The sequence below is a fragment of the Ochotona curzoniae genome, unplaced genomic scaffold, assembly GCF_017591425.1.
Source record: "Ochotona curzoniae isolate NIBS_2020 unplaced genomic scaffold, NIBS_Ocur_1.0 contig_4501, whole genome shotgun sequence".
Taxonomy (NCBI): domain Eukaryota; kingdom Metazoa; phylum Chordata; class Mammalia; order Lagomorpha; family Ochotonidae; genus Ochotona; species Ochotona curzoniae.
The window spans coordinates 3,805,009-3,820,449 of record NW_024466307.1 but is presented as its reverse complement, the minus strand read 5'-3'; the positions used below and the strand labels follow the sequence as shown (position 1 = coordinate 3,820,449).

Here is a 15,441-nt window from a genome sequence, read left to right as displayed (position 1 = left end):
AGGAAAGCAACGGCAGATGCCACACTCGCATGGGAGACCTGGAAGAAGTTCCTGGCTCCTGGCTTGAGATCAGCTCAGCTCCGGCCATTTATGTCCATCTGGGGAGTGACACAACAGATGGAAGAGCCTTCTGTTCTTTCTCTCTGTAAATTTGCATTTCCAATAAAAATAAGCAAATTTTTTTGAGTTAGCAGGCACATATTAACCCAACGAATTATACAAGACTTAGATTTCTTAATCATGTAGGAAATGTCATCATTTGCACGTGGAACAACTTTATCTTTACCTGTTGTTCCCATTGCAATTTCTTAAGAAAGTTCTAGACAGTGTCTGCTATGCAGAAAACCACCCTGTGAGAGGCGCGTGGGCATCCCCGAAGGGCAGTCCCTCCAAATACTGCAGAGTGGTTTGAAAAACGTCTCTGAGCTACGTGAACTATTGCTTGATGGATGAGTTGATGCCAGCAGCGTTCAGCATTAATCCAGACAAGTTGGGAAATTAATCCAGCATTAATCCAGACAAGTTGGGAAATTAATCCAGCATTAATCCAGACAAGTTGGGAAATTAATCCAGCATTAATCCAGACAAGTTGGGAAATGCAGATTTGCGGGTAAAATGCCTCAGTAGGGGAAAAATGATGAATTTGTTACTTGTGGGGCTCCAAGGTGTAATACACAAAATTGAGTCGGGCTTGCGGTTGTGGGGGGAGAGTTGCCGGTTCAGGGCACCCGGATGGGACGCCCTGAGGCAGACACAGTGAGAGCAGGATGGCTGGCGGCTCACTCCTCCTGCATCCCAGACACAACAGGACGCCCCATGCTGATGGCAGGTAATTGCTAGAATCAACATTTAAGTCATGTGAAATGGAAAATTCTAGCTTTTTAAAAGAGGCATTCATTCATTTTTCAAAGGTAGACATATAGGGAAGAAAGGGGAAGACATGAGAGGCAGAATGACTCCTGAGATGGCCATGGCAGCCAGCCCTGGACCAGGCCAAAGCCAGGAAGCTTCTCCCAGGTCTCCTGTGTGGGTGACGGAGCCCAAACACTTCGGCCAAACACTGCTGTCTTGCTCAGCCATTAGCAGGGATCTGGATCAAAAGTGGAGCAGCCCGGACACGAACCAGCACTTGTACGGGGTAGCAGTGTCACCAGCAGCTTCACGTGCTGTGCCACAACATCAGCGCAGAAGCACACATCTCTGTCCTTTATTCGACTAGGTCATTACCCAGCAGAAAAGACATTTCTAACGATTGTTATCAGCTCATCTTTGTGTATGGACATGATTCGTGTGCTCACATCAGCAGCATGTGTACTAAAATTGGAAGAGAAGGTGAGCATGGCCCTTGCGCAAGGATGCATGTATATTCCTGAAGCAGTCTGTATTTGTTTTAAAGAAAGACTGGCATTAATTCTAGTGAGGGACTTGGTGGGAGGTTACCCGGAGTAAGAGACTCTGCTTGAGGAAGTTAATTCACTATGAAAAACTGTTGGAAGTGTGATGGAGGCAGGTTCACGCTGCCTCCCCGCTCCCTCTGCACCTGTCCGAGCCCTCACTCGGCTCTGGCCCTAACCCCAGCCCTCTGCTCTCCAGCCCCTCGCTCCAAGAGACCTGATCCTGCTCACGCGGCTTTCCTAACCAAATTGTGTGTAAGTCTCACCCACACACGTGTTTGTCTTTCAAGGCATTGAGCTCTTCAGAACAAATGCTTTGTTTTCTGTTCAAGAGGAGGGCCTCTGGGGAGCCTCCCACTGTGACACTGAGGGCTGTAACTAGCCTGGCTGAGACCCCTGGTCAGTGTCCCAGTGACCCCCACTGCAGGTGTGAGGCTAGCACGGTGCCTTCTGGGCCTGTTTCCAGCTCCTCTTTGAGCCGGTCCTGACCAACCTGCCCAGCGCCTCGGGGCTTTGCGCAGGCACATTTTCTCCCCATTGCACCTTCCTGCTCAGAAACTCTTCAAGATCCACCCAAACTTTCCTCACAGGCTGGGGCTAGCTTACTGCGCTGGACACGTTAGAGTGATGGTGGCTGCTTCGGCTCTGTGGCTTTGAGCCCTGAAGCCACACCAGGCACCTCCAGTGGCCAGCAGCAGTGAGAATCCACGGGTTTGCTCCAAAAACTCAAGCTCAAGGAGGAAGACAGTCACCCGGAGCTTAAGCGCAGGCATGAGCCGCCCTGCCGAAACACGCAGGCCAAAACCCACACCGCGTCCAAGTGCGCCCTGGTACGCGAGCACCTTGATGTTAATGAAAGATGCCAGAAAACTATATAGGATACAAAATGGGGAAATTTTTGCTGTGGCTTTATTAAGATAACACTAATCTGAATCTAGGCCTACATATCTCACGTTTGATACGAACAAAAGTAATAATGACAGTCTTGTTATCAGATATTTCAAGTTAACTCATATATTTTTATCATATCCCACCAGACTGGGCCACCTTGGTTTGGGGCTGGTCTAAGTCACTGCTCTGGAACCCAAGGATGTACCCACTGTTCCTTGAATTGCTAGGAGCTTTGCCTCTGATTTAGGGCTGGTTCCTGCCCTGCAGCTCGGAGAGGGGTCACTACGGATCTCCACTTGTCATCCAGGTGGCAGATGTGAACACCTGACCATCAGCATTGCCACAGGGCAGCCCCGGTCCTGGCTGGAGCAGCAGCCACGGAACCCCTGGCGCTGGGCGTGCAGCCCGGGACACAGAAGGCCAGCCACTGGCAGGAGGGTGGCAGAAGAACAGAGGTACTTGTTGCAGAGCACAGAGCCGGCAGGCAGGCAGCTAACACTGACTTCTCAGGCTGCGTGGGGCCGTGGAGTGCAGGTTCTGATGGGCTGTACACGGGCCGCGAGGGCGAGTGCAGGGTTTGTCCAGGTTTCCAGTTGGACAGTGGTGCTCATGGACTTGCTGTGGTCAGTCAGCCATCTTTAGGGAATGTTTCTGTGGGCTTTCCTCGTTCTGGGGAATCATAGTAACACTGCACCGTGGACTGAATCTCCCCCAACTCCAAAGGAAAACCATTCCAACAGTGCGGGTCACGAAGGGGTTACCTCCCGGAGAGGCGCGGGACCTCGGGAATCCAGGGGTGAGGATCTTGGCTGGACTACTCCCTCAGTTCCAGTGTAAGTAACTGACATTTTGCTACTAGAAGGCAGGGCAAGGGCACCTGAAGCTAAGAGACAAAGTCCCACGATGCCAGACTTCTGCATCGCAGGCATGGACTCGGAGGCCGCTGCTCACAGGTGCCCTGGGGTGCCTCCTGCTGTCTGCGCCCAGTGCTGAACACGGGCCAGCAGAAGTTTCCTGGCCCAGCACCTGTGTTTCAGATGTCCAAACACTCCCAGGCCAGGCCGCAGCCTTGGGATTCTGCAGCCTTGGGATTCTCCTATCCAGTCCACGTCATATGTTAAACTCTTCTCCGGTGCCAGCCATACTTAGCATTGTATCAAATTGGTCATTGAAATGCAATTCATTGCTACAGTAAATATCTAAACTTAAAGCCAGACAGGAGACAACAACCGCGCAGAGGCCAGTGCAGTGCAGTGGCAGCAGCTGGTGAGGGCGCCCTGAGGACGGGGAGGAGCTGTGACTGCCGGATGGCAGAGGCAGCGGACCCGGCCCGCACAGAGAGAGGGCATGATTCTAGAAGGAAACGGTGTGGTTTGCAGAGGTACCCATCCGTGGGGGAGCCAAGAACCTGCTGAGACTGAACATGCAAATCTGCAGCTTAGGGGAGGAGTCGTGGCAGGAGAGACTTGGGCGTCGCCGGCCAGCGGTGGAGATGCTCCCGCCCGGGGGAGGTCACCCACAGGCAATGAGCGTGAGGCAGAGGCCAAGGGCGCCACGGGCAAGCACGAGTTGTGTCATTATTTATACACGATTCCGACCCCTACATCATCAACTGTGCTTGTGCCCCAATGACACATTTTCCTAATTGTAACTGAGTCAGATCCCACAATGTCTGAATTGTAGTTGTTGATTCAATTCCCCACCCCAACCGAGCTGACGTTAAATATATGTTCCTGCAGTTTGCTGTTTAAAAATCAGTAACTGAGTGTGGCACAGATGGCCGTGCAGCATGCTTGCCAGTTAACCCAGCCCGTGCTGTTTGGGTTAACATGTAAGTGAGTCTCCCACTTTCCTGAGTTCACGTGTAACTCCCTGTCTAGTTTCTTGCCACTGAAGACTTCTAGTTCCGGCTAATTCCCTTCCCCTCAGCCCATTGGACTGTCACATAAAATGCAAAGAACTGAAGCAAACATGTCTGTACTAAAAAGAAAATTCTTTTTATGCAAAGGCCAACTGAGTGTTCTGTATTTTTATTGGTTAGATATGCCAAATTTTCTCTATCTGAAGTTACTGTAGCTGGAATAAAATACACAAGAATTTCTCACGAATTATGAATGTCCTTGGAAGGGCTGGCTTTTGAGCTGATTAACTTTGTTTTCATGCGTGAGATAAATGTATTTGGAAGATGCTCTAAAACACCCCAATCAAGGTGCAAACAGGCAGGTGATTTATAACTCTAATCCTATATGCTAGTAGATAACACTAGAAATTCCATCAGTATATCCTATTGACCATGTTTCTACTCTATCCACAATGTTTTAAAAATAACGTCCACTTTCAAAATCTGGACTTTAATTTTTTTTCCCCATTTCTCAAGTCATCATTAGTAATAGAGTTCAGAGCAGTGACACACATTCAGAGAAAATATACAACAGGCAAAATCTCAGCTATTTTAACTGCGAAACACCTCAGAGAGAGAGCTGGTCCCTTGTCAATCGCATGCTATAGCTCTGCTGCCACCTGGTGGACGCTCTGAGATATTACCCTGAATAAAAATGCATCAACATGTGCAGAGGCCCATGTGGCCGTTACACAATCAATGGCTTCCAATTTACCGCCCTCCCCCCATGCTATATACATCAACACCAAGAAATTCTTGTCTCGTATGAAATGCAAATGTCTTCTGAGCTTACAGCCTAGTATAGCATTGCGAAGAGAAACCTTAACATAGAAATCGTTCGGTTCTCTGCGGGTTTCTATTTTAGGAATGAATGAGGCTTGTCCATTTTGTTGTTGCCTTTCAACCTGGATTTCCCATAAACTTTGTGAGGTCAGTGTTTACAAAACTCTGTTTTTCTTCAACGAACGTAACCCATCTCTCTGTGTACTAAGAAAGTATGATTTGTCTTTTAATTCAGGACACAAATTTGGAAGTCTTCAAATTCCGTTAAAAGATCTTTCTTTAATGTATCCAAAATATCAGTCATATGCACCTTTGAAACATTAAACTCCATTTTTGAGTCATTAGGTGGTTAGGAGCACTTGGTAATTTGCGAGAAAAGCACAAACTGCCTCATGCAAACTGCTGGCCACTCACAAAATTTAAGGTCATCAAACCAAGAAACGTGGAGTTCTTAACTTAGAGGTTCGTGGGACTTGCCTGTCTCCGTCACAGGTGTCCTGCCCGTTTGTTTCCGTTCCTCTTCATCTTACCTTCTGTTGCCAGTCACGCTCACCAACGCCTTCGGTCCTCATCCGGTTGCCTGCAAAGAACCACGTGACAAAGTCCTTTTAATGATGAATCCCCAGTGTCCATGTCCTCCGCACTTGCTCCACCTGCTGGCAGCTTCTGGGAGAAACGCGGCCTGGCGCAGCGTGGACAATTCCACCTCTCCATGGCGTCTTGTCAGCAGGACCTCATGCCTTCTGCAACTCGCCATGCATGGCAACTGTCCCAACCTCCCTCACCCGCAACTGAATTAGGAACCACCTGTAAGGAACTTTGTCGCGGTCCGCCCTGGCCTGGACCCCCGCCCTTCCCTGGTCTCTTATATCTGTAATTCTTAAAATTCCTTCCCTCCAGAGTCTGCAGGAGAGCTCGCCTCCTGAGAGGGCACCCCACTGGCTGCAGGGAATTCCCTACAGGTTAAGTGTCTTTGCCCTTCATCTCCAACGTCTCCTGCACTGTTTGTTTCTTCCTATCGGCATTTATCTTAAAACTGAAACGCTCTCGGATCTCACACGGTCCACCTGCAGACTTTTTCCTTTCCCATCAAATTCTCCATCATGAATGACCTCACTCGTCCTTGCCTCGCACAATGTCCAGCGGGATCTCAGCTCGGGCACCTTGTTCCCTGCACAGTACACCCTACCCCACCCCAGAGCATTACCCCGTGCCTGGTGCCTGTGGTCCTTCCCCTGGGGCTCTGCGCATCCAGTCTTGCTCCTGTCTGAATCTAGGAAGTCTTTCTCAAGAGCAAATAGGAAAACAGGCCCCTACTTCCAGCTCTTAAGTGTCTTTCCATTGCTATGAAATTAGATCCAGACTGCTATTAATTATTGAAAGGTCCGTCTCTTACGGATTTACAGTGTCTTTGTTCATAGGGTTTTTAAGCTCTCTTTATGTCCTCAGAGTTCTGAGTTGAAAGGTCAGATGTGGAATTGGAGCTGAAAGCGTGCAGTCGGTCCCAGCATCCCTCGCTCTGCACACGCCCCAGTGTGCACACGCCGGGGCAGTGAGCACCGTGGAGCTCACAGTGAGATGCTTTGCACTTTTCCATGATGTGTGACATTGTGCAAAAGCAGCTTTCTCAGCCCTTGTGCATTTACAGGCCGCCCAGCGACGGCACAGCCAGTAAGTTTAAGATTGCCTCCATATGTGGGTACTTTATTTTTCAATGGAAAATGATTTTTGTTTTTTTTTTTTTTTAGAAAACTTGGTCATTTTCAACTCATCCTTCCAAAGTCTGAAGATGTTTTTACTGCTTTTCACTTGCAAGCCACGCTGTAATTCCCTGGTGCTGGCATTGCAGCCCTGTAAGGGCCTCGCGCTTTGGAACTGAGACTCCCTCGAGAGTAAACTTCATGACTGATCCTGTTAACGGGATCACTGAAAATAATACGATAATGTCCTTGTCACCAGAAAGGTCTCCTTTTATTCGACGAAAAAGCTAGCGCGCCAGAGAAACAGAAAGTGGAGGTCAGTACAGAGGGCTTTGTTGACAAGGAATGCACGGGCCGCCTGCGTGCGTCCGCCGTCTTTATTACATTACACAGCATCACTATTGCACGCTGATCTTCAGAGCGCGGAATAAAAAGACAATTGTACCACCATTCAATAGTCGTATCCTCAGACTGGCAGGTCACAGCACTAATGGAAATTATTATGAACTGCCGGCAATGCAGTAGTGACCCCTAAGTGAAACAGAAGGGCTCGAGATATAAACATTTAAGGCAAGGACTGGTTGACTACAACCGGGGAATACAAAACGGGATTTCAGTTTGTCTTAGGACACAATATGTGCCCCCCCGTCCCGTCCCGTTCCCACGAGCAGGATGAAGCCGCACTAAGCAGGAGAGATGGAGACTCTACTGTATAAATCTGTCTTCATCCTGGATGGCAAAGGTGTTGCTGCCGAAGGAAGGAGCCTCTGGGTGAGGTATCTCAGATTCTTAAAATCTGAAAATCTGTCTGAAAATCTTAAACTCTGTGATCTTTTTTCATAGATGTGTGTAATATTAAATAAAGCGTTTTTCCAACCCACCGGAACGCGGCTGTGTCCTTTGGCCCTCCCTCCTGTTCTCATTAGCATCTTAGTTGCCTGTTAATTCCGCCAGTGATTTGAAACTATGGGGCAAGCAGATTTAGTATTACATATGCTGCAGATCGGATCTTCGTCCGGAACATTTCCTTTGTGGGATGTGAGGGTCCCGTGAAGAATACGTGAGTCGTCGGTAACGGGGAGAACAGGGCGGCAGCGTTGAGTCTGAAGGGACAGCGTAGGCAGTGTCTCCCGTCTGGGGCCTGAGACGCTGCTGAAGGTCGCAGCTCAGGTGCCACACGGGGCTCGTGCGGGCCTACGTGGGGATGCACGGGCGTTCTGCCCTCTTAGGCCTTGCCAACTCCAGGTAGGGTTGCTCCACTGGCACTAGAGTGTTAGACAGTTTTGACCACACATTTAGGGGCGTTTGGTTACAAAAGAATCTCCTTTGATTGCATTGAATATTTTGTAATTGACTAGTTCACGCTACCTACCACTTTACATTCATGATGGAAAATTTATGCATGGTAGTGAATTACCGTACTACTAACTCTCATGTAACTATTTCCTCAACTAGCCCTCTCTCTTGAAATAATTGGAGTACTCTGTAAAAAAAATTATATTTTCTTTTTTGCCTTCTTAGCTATGGCTTTTTGATATATAACATATTTTTTTAAATATTTACATATTTTTATTTGAAAGACAGCAGTGCCCAAATGAAACACAGCCTTGGCAGGCGGAAGGTTAGCTGGCCACATCACCACCCCGGCCCCTTGATGTACAAGCTCATTGGTGGTTTTCATGTGTGTAACCTACGGGTTATTTAGCACAGTCCACTTTCACCTGATAGACACATTAATATAACGTAAGCTACTAATGATTTACTTTAGCCTTTTTAAAGATTTTGTTATTCTTATTGAAAAGGCAGATTTATAGAGAGAAGGAGGGCCAGAGAGAACAATCTTCCATCTGCTGGTTCACTCCCCAATTGGGTGCAATGGCTGATCTGAAGCCAGGAGCCAGGAGCTTCTTCCGGGTCTCCCGCACAGGCGCAGGGTCCCAAGGCTTTGGGCCGTCCTCGACTGCTTTCCCAGACCACAAGCAGGGAGCTGGATGGGAAGCGGAGCTGCCAGTTTGAATAGTATCCTGGCACATGCAAGGATATGTCTGATATTATCCTTGTTTTGCCTTTTTTTGTTTTTGTTTTTGCGAAGAATTCTGGGTTGGTAGTTACTATGTTTTTTCTGCAGTTTAAAGACGCTGCTCTGGTGTCTTTCTGTCTCATAGAAGCCAAATGCCTTCATCTTTTCCTTTCTCTTCTTTGTCTTTTCTCTCCCACCCTTTTTTTTCAGATTTTCCTGTTAACATTGCGTTTGAATAGTTGGCTCCTGGTGTGGCTTGGTCCCATGTCCTCCATGTTTGCTGAGCCTCTTGGATATGTGGGTTTACAGTTTTCATAAAACTGGAAAGATTGAAGTTGGTATTTCTTCCATTTTTTTCTCTGTTCCTTCTCTCTTTTCTTTTGTAATCTTCAGTTTTGTTTGGGGGGGGGAGGGGGAGCCAGCCAAGTTGTCCCAAAGCGGAGATGCTCTGTTCCCTTTTTCTGCCCGTGTTTGGTCTTGGACAGCCTCCGGTGCGATCTGCTGAGCTCCCCCAGCCGTTCTGCCGTCCGCGCTGCTGTGATTCTTCACAGACCATGTCAGTTGCATTTCCGGGTGTCTCCTAAGGACCGTTTAAATTGCCTCCGATGCCTCTAACCTTGTAGCTTCTTCAACATTTGGGATTTAGATACAATTACCTTCTTAGGTTCTTATCCGTGTCTGTCATCCAGAACTCCTAATTGTGTCATCTGTCATTTCTGAATAGTTCGTGGAGGAATCACTCACTCTCATTATTTGCTACTTTTCACAACTTGTGGTGGGTGCCATCGCTTGTTCATTTCCTGTGTTTAATGCCACATGCGCTTTATTCCTACGGACACTGTGTGCTGTGCGGAGTCACGCTTACGCTGGAGGCAGCCTGACTCTCCCAGCGCCTTCAGTAAGCTTGTAAGGTCATGCCCACGCTGCGTGGAGTTCATTGTTCAGAGTGTCTTCCTGAGACACACCAAGAGCCCTGTGGCCCTCTGCCCCGCCTTGGAAGCAGGCCCCTCGTGTTGCTGGGTGAGGCCCTCCAGGTCAGCCCTGGCCCTGGACGTGTAGAGGTCACACACACACACACACACACACACACACACACACGTGCACTGGTCAGGGCTCACTGAGTTCCCTTCTCATCTGTGCTGTCCTTCCTGGATCTGTCACAGGACTCCTGGCCCGTCCCCCATCAGCTGTCCCACAGGCTCTGTGAGTTCCCTCCGTGCTGCACGCAAACTCACCCGTGGCTCGCCCTGCCTGCATCTTGTCCATTTTCAGCTATTATCAGACAGGTTAAATCCTGACTTTCATATTTCATCTTGATCAGCACTTGAAATCCAGGATCATTTTGCTTTTTGTAGGTCATTTTTCTATTTTCTTGAAAAAAGCATAATGTACACGCAGAACTTATGATCATAAAATTAACTTATTTTGATAAAATAGGGTGGCATCAAATGCACAAACATGCCAATAGACTTTTAAAAATTATATAAATTGCTTTTGAATTCTCAATCAATAAGCAAGTTACATCAAATTCTGTTTTCCCAAGGAGCAAAAATTAAAAGACCACAGTTTCATAATATAGGAGATAAAGATAGAAGTCTCTTGAAAAGTTTGTATGTATTGAAACACATATATAAACCATATTATCAATATACTCCAAAATATTACAAGAAACCCTGTGAAAGCAAAGTGGATACGGCCCTCGGTGCAGACGACCTCAGCTCGGAGGTCGCTGGATCCCGACGTTCCCCAAGGAGAAAGCCTGCCTGAGGGCACAGGTGTCTCGGCCCCACGCCTCACTGCCTCACTTTCCCCACACGCAGGAAGCGCCGTGGTGTCAGACCCTGACGTCTGATCTCCCTGGGTGGCTTGGGTTTCCCTGCAGTGGCTCAGCCTCATTCGGGAAACAATCTCCTCTCTGGGAAAGGTAGAAAAACTCCTAACTTGTGTTTTCTTTTGCTGCCGTTGTCCTAGGGACAGAAAGCAAAGATCCGAGCACTGCCAGGCTTGCTGCTGGCCTCGATGTGGGCAGCAAGGGAGGCCCGTCTTGGACCCCAAACGTATTTCCACTAGAGCAAGCTGAAGATAGCTGCCTCAATTACATGAAACTTCTGGGTGGTCTTGGGGGAAAAAAAAACTAGCTCTTGGAAAAAAAAAAAAAAACCCGCTATTAAAGTCACACCGCAGCATGAAGTGACGTTAGCTGTTACTTTGAACCTAGCAGAGAATGAAAGGTAATTTAGTGTTTCCCATCTCGGCTTTAAAAAGCAAGATTGTTGTTGGAAAGGAAAGCTACACAGAGAGATCTTTCCACTCACTGGTTAGCTCCTCAGTGGGCCCAGGGCTGGAGCTGAACCTTTTTTGGGTCTCGCACGTGGGTGCAGGTCCCAAGGCTTTGGGCCATCCTCCTCTGCTTTCCCAGGCCACACACAGGAAGCAAAGCCAGGAATGAGCTGCCAGGACACAAACTAGCACCCACACGGGATGCTGGTGCCACAGGCAGGGGCTTAACCTACCACGCTATGGTGGTGGGCCCCATCTCTAAATTTTAGAGGAAAAAAAAATTATTTAAGTCCAATGACACACACACAAAGTAATATTTTACTTTTATATAAATGTGTATTTGAGAGTACTTTAAAAGTTTTAGGAAAATATGTAATTAAAGGGTGTTTATTTTGATATAAAACAAAAAAGGAAAGAAATTCGGGCACATGAGGAGTCTTTAAAAAGTTTCTGATCTAGTGCCCTGAGCAATAGCCTAGTGGCTAAATATTTGCCTTAAATGCACCAGGATTCCATATGGGTGCCAGTTTGTGTCCTGGCCACTCCACTTCCTATCCAGCTCCCTGTTTGTGGCCTGGGAAAGCAGTCAAGGATGGCCCAAAGCCTTGGGACCCTGCACCTGTGCGGGAGACCCAGAAGAAGCTCCTGGTTCCTGGCTTCAGACTGGCTCAGCTCCGGCCATTGTGGCAGCAGTGCTAACAATCCCATATGGGCACCAATTTGGGTCCTGACTGCTCACCTTCTGGTCTAGCTCCCTGTTACTGTGCTTGGGAAAGGCTGAGCTCCTGCACCCACAGGGCAGACCTGGTGGAAGCGCCCGGGATCGGCCTGGCCCAGCCCTGGCAACTGCAGCCATCTGGCTGTGAAACAGCGACTCCGTCTATTACTTTATAATTCCACCTTTAAAATTAACACATTTTTAAAAAATTGATAACAATGTGTACCATCAAAGAGAGTTCTCTCTGATTTCTATTTTTGCATAAATGTTTGGTGTATCTTCACATTTGGCTTAGAACCAGTAGAGTTTAGCTAGAAGTGTATGTGGGGGCTCCCTGGTCTGTTTACTTTTTTGGCAAATAGGAGCCACGCACGTGCTGCTTTCCATGCTGGACTCAACGTTTAATACATCCCAAGGCCCTGTGATTGTGGAGCAGTAAAAAAGTCTCCCTGCTTCTAAACTCGGCCCCTCCTTAGCCTCGTCTGCTCCTCGGATTCCACTCGCTTGTCGGAAACCCGCCTGATCCTCTGGGCCGCTCCCCTGCCCGCTGCTGCCCGCTGCTGCCCGCTGCTGCCCGCCCCAGCAGGGAAGACACCCAATCAGTGAACGCTCCATCCACTCCCAAGAGACTCTCTTTTGCCTCTTGTTCCTGTCTGAGGAGTAGGGAGAAAACGCACCTCAGGTGGGAGGCCTTTTTTCGTGTCATCCTGAAAATCTAAAATCAGGGTGTCCAGGAAACCCAGCATCCGGCAGTATCAGGGTTCCTTCCTCGGATTGTGGTGGTTTGATCGTCACCGCACTGGCTGTGTCTGTGGAACAGGGCGACCAGGAAGATCGCAACCATTTAGGTGCTCAGAATGTTCCATTTTGATCTTGGAAAAATTCACTGGCCCTGAGCCTTACCAGTGGGAACAAGTGTCAGTCTTACTTTGTCATGAAAAAGAAAACCTCTTGCAAACAGGATGACTGGCCATGAGACAGTGAGGCCAAATCAAGGCAACTCGGGGCCCGTGGAAGGCTTTGCATTCCCCCAAAACAGGGTCATTCTACATGGCACTTGAGGGCTGTGCAAATTCAATGTCTGTACTAGATTAAACTTAAGTCTGACATTGAGTATGCATTTCAGCTCCACAGGATGTATCTCAGCCTTACGACATAAGAGCCAATGGCATCGAGTGGCAAAATATTTTCATAACTTCCAGCTTGATTCTCTCTGCTTATCGCTTTATTAGTGACAACACTGGCAGCTTTTTCTTCCTGTCAAGCTGCACGGGGCGAAGGAAGAAGTTTCCTTCTTGGGTCCGCCATTGCCCTCAGGCACAAGTCCTGCCCCCCTGGTCTACACTAATGTTTCCCGACGCAAAGTGCCTTCCTCCAATCCACCCTCTCCAAAGTCTAAGAAAAAAGACTCGGAGCTGCATGGGCAAACACTGCCCAAGAAATTATCCAAAATCAGGGACGCGGGCAGAAGATGCCAACATCCATTTGCTTTTCATGGGTACTGAATTACTGGAGAGAATCCGGGCAAGTATGCCAGCATTTTGAACCAAGCTCGCTTCACAATGGAGAATGAGAAGGTGGGGGTGCTGCCAGTGAGCTCAAGCCAGCTCTCTTGTGGGTTCTGAAAAGTTTAATCTGTGAAGAGAGCTGAATAGACAGTGGGAAGGACTGTGCTTGCATGGGGAGAAGCACGGCCCGGCGCCTCCTAGGAGGCGGGCGTCACTGGGTTAACCCCTTGGACAAAATACTTCTCCCTTTGCCTAAAGCTCGCACTGTGAAACGTAAACCATTCAATCAAAAAGCATTGTTAAGGAAGAGGTTTCCAGAAGGGTTGTTCTCCGTGAAAGGTCGGAGGGGCTAAATTGTGGGTTTGGTTAGAAGGTGGAGAGAGCCTGGCAGGGGGTGCTCATGTGGCTGGAAGACCCCCAGACAATGGAACGTGCTTAAGATAAAAAAAACAGATTTGAGGGAACGGGCAGGCATGAAAGCAAATTTACGCTATCCCACTTGGCCTGCTCTGTGACTTAAGACATTCTTGTCGATCAGATATTTGTACCTCAAGAAAAATCAAAGAAGTAATACGATCCTTTTGATGTTCCAGAAGAAAGACAAAACCTAAAACGTTCACTTCTAGAATTTAAATATACTAACACTGAAGACCAAAAATAGAACTTCCTGATGCTCCGCTTTGCCGACCGTCTGTATTAAGGAACAGGACTTGCCGAAACACCAGACAGATGCACCTTGCAACACAGTCATCCGACATGTCTCCAGGCCTCGTGTTTCAAGGGTTCGCTATGCGCGGTGGACGGTGCTCTGGCTGACCCAGTGAGGTTGCTAAGCCCACTGCCATCACACGCTTGCCGGCCTCTGGCGTTTACAGGCGTTATTCCTGGTTTGGACTCCGCATCATGAGAGAGATTTGGGATGGAGATTGCATCTCAGGTACTTGCTCCTAAAACGCTGCCAGCAAAGAGCTGTTGTGAGGAGAGCTTCCTTGAGCCCCAGCTTACGTTCTGGGGGAGCCACAGCACGGGCCTCCTTAGGCCGTACCCTATGAGCTGAAAGCACATTTGGCATTTGAGGGCAGTTTTTAAAAATTGATTTTGACTGGAGCAGCGTTGTGGTTAATTATTCAGATGAGATCATTTTGTTTTCTCTGTCCTATGTGTTTTTGCAATGGTTGTACACACTTCATAATTCGATGGTACATCTTCTTTTGTTTCCCAGCCCGAAGTGTCTGTCACCTTAACTTTCAACAGCCAACTTCACCTATTACTTATTATGTTGTTTTCTTACTATTAAAGGACATTTCAAAATGAAATTCTTCCTTTGAAATTCAGGAATGAACAAAACAACACACCCTTCCAGATGTGGAGGAAAGAGACCTTGCCCTGCCCTTGAACTTCCTGAAATGTAAATGACTTTCTTTTGTGTTCTGTCACTCTGTGGCCCACCTGCCTGAGCAGCGGCTCCCAGCCCTTGGCCAGCAGTGTAGATTCTGAGCGCTTTGCCAAGTGCACCTGCTAACCGTGGTAAGATGGCAGGCAAGCTGGAAACAGGGTGGAGTGCGGGATCGCAGGAGATGCTTGGGCTTGCAAGGGGGGGATGCACTACATTGTTAGTCAACATTAGCGGGATGAGGCAGTTACATGGTGGTGGCAGTGCTAGAACCTTGCACGTTAAGTCCAAGCCCCCTGGTTTAGTGGTTGCTATCACTGTTGCCAGATCAGGTGAAAATGAAAGTGCGAGAATGCCACTCTGTGTCGCAGCCATGCCAGGGAGGGTTCAGTGAATCTGGTAGGAAAGGACGAACAGAGAGGACAAAGCCTACACATGCGTGACGGGCGGCAGTGCCCCTTCACCGTCCACGCCCCGCAGCAGCCCCTCCGTGCCCGACCTGCCCTCAGGCCTGCCTCCCACAGAGCTCAGATGACGCCAAGAGTGCACCAGAAATACCATCATAAGCAAGATTTGTGTGTTTTTTAATCCCATTTTCCATGGACTTTTTGAATGAATAGACTTACTCGAAGGGCCAAGTGACAAAGAGAAAAAGGGAGAGAAAGAACTTTCATTCCCTGGTTCTCCTCAAATGCCCGCAGCAGCTCAGGCTGCTCCAGGATGCAGCCAGAAGCCAGGGTTTATATCTAGGTCTCCCTTGAGGGGTGCACGAGCCTAAGCATGGAGCCTGTCACGTGCTGCCTGCCTAGGCACAGTCACAGGGTCACCAGGACTCGAACCTCGCCACTTTGACC

At 48.4% G+C, this 15,441-nt stretch overlaps 1 pseudogene; it reads left to right on the top strand.

Moving 5' to 3' along the window:
• The first annotated feature begins 1,290 nt into the window (after positions 1-1,290).
• Positions 1,291-1,389, top strand: LOC121160391 (annotated as a pseudogene).
• The last annotated feature ends 14,052 nt before the right edge of the window (positions 1,390-15,441 follow it).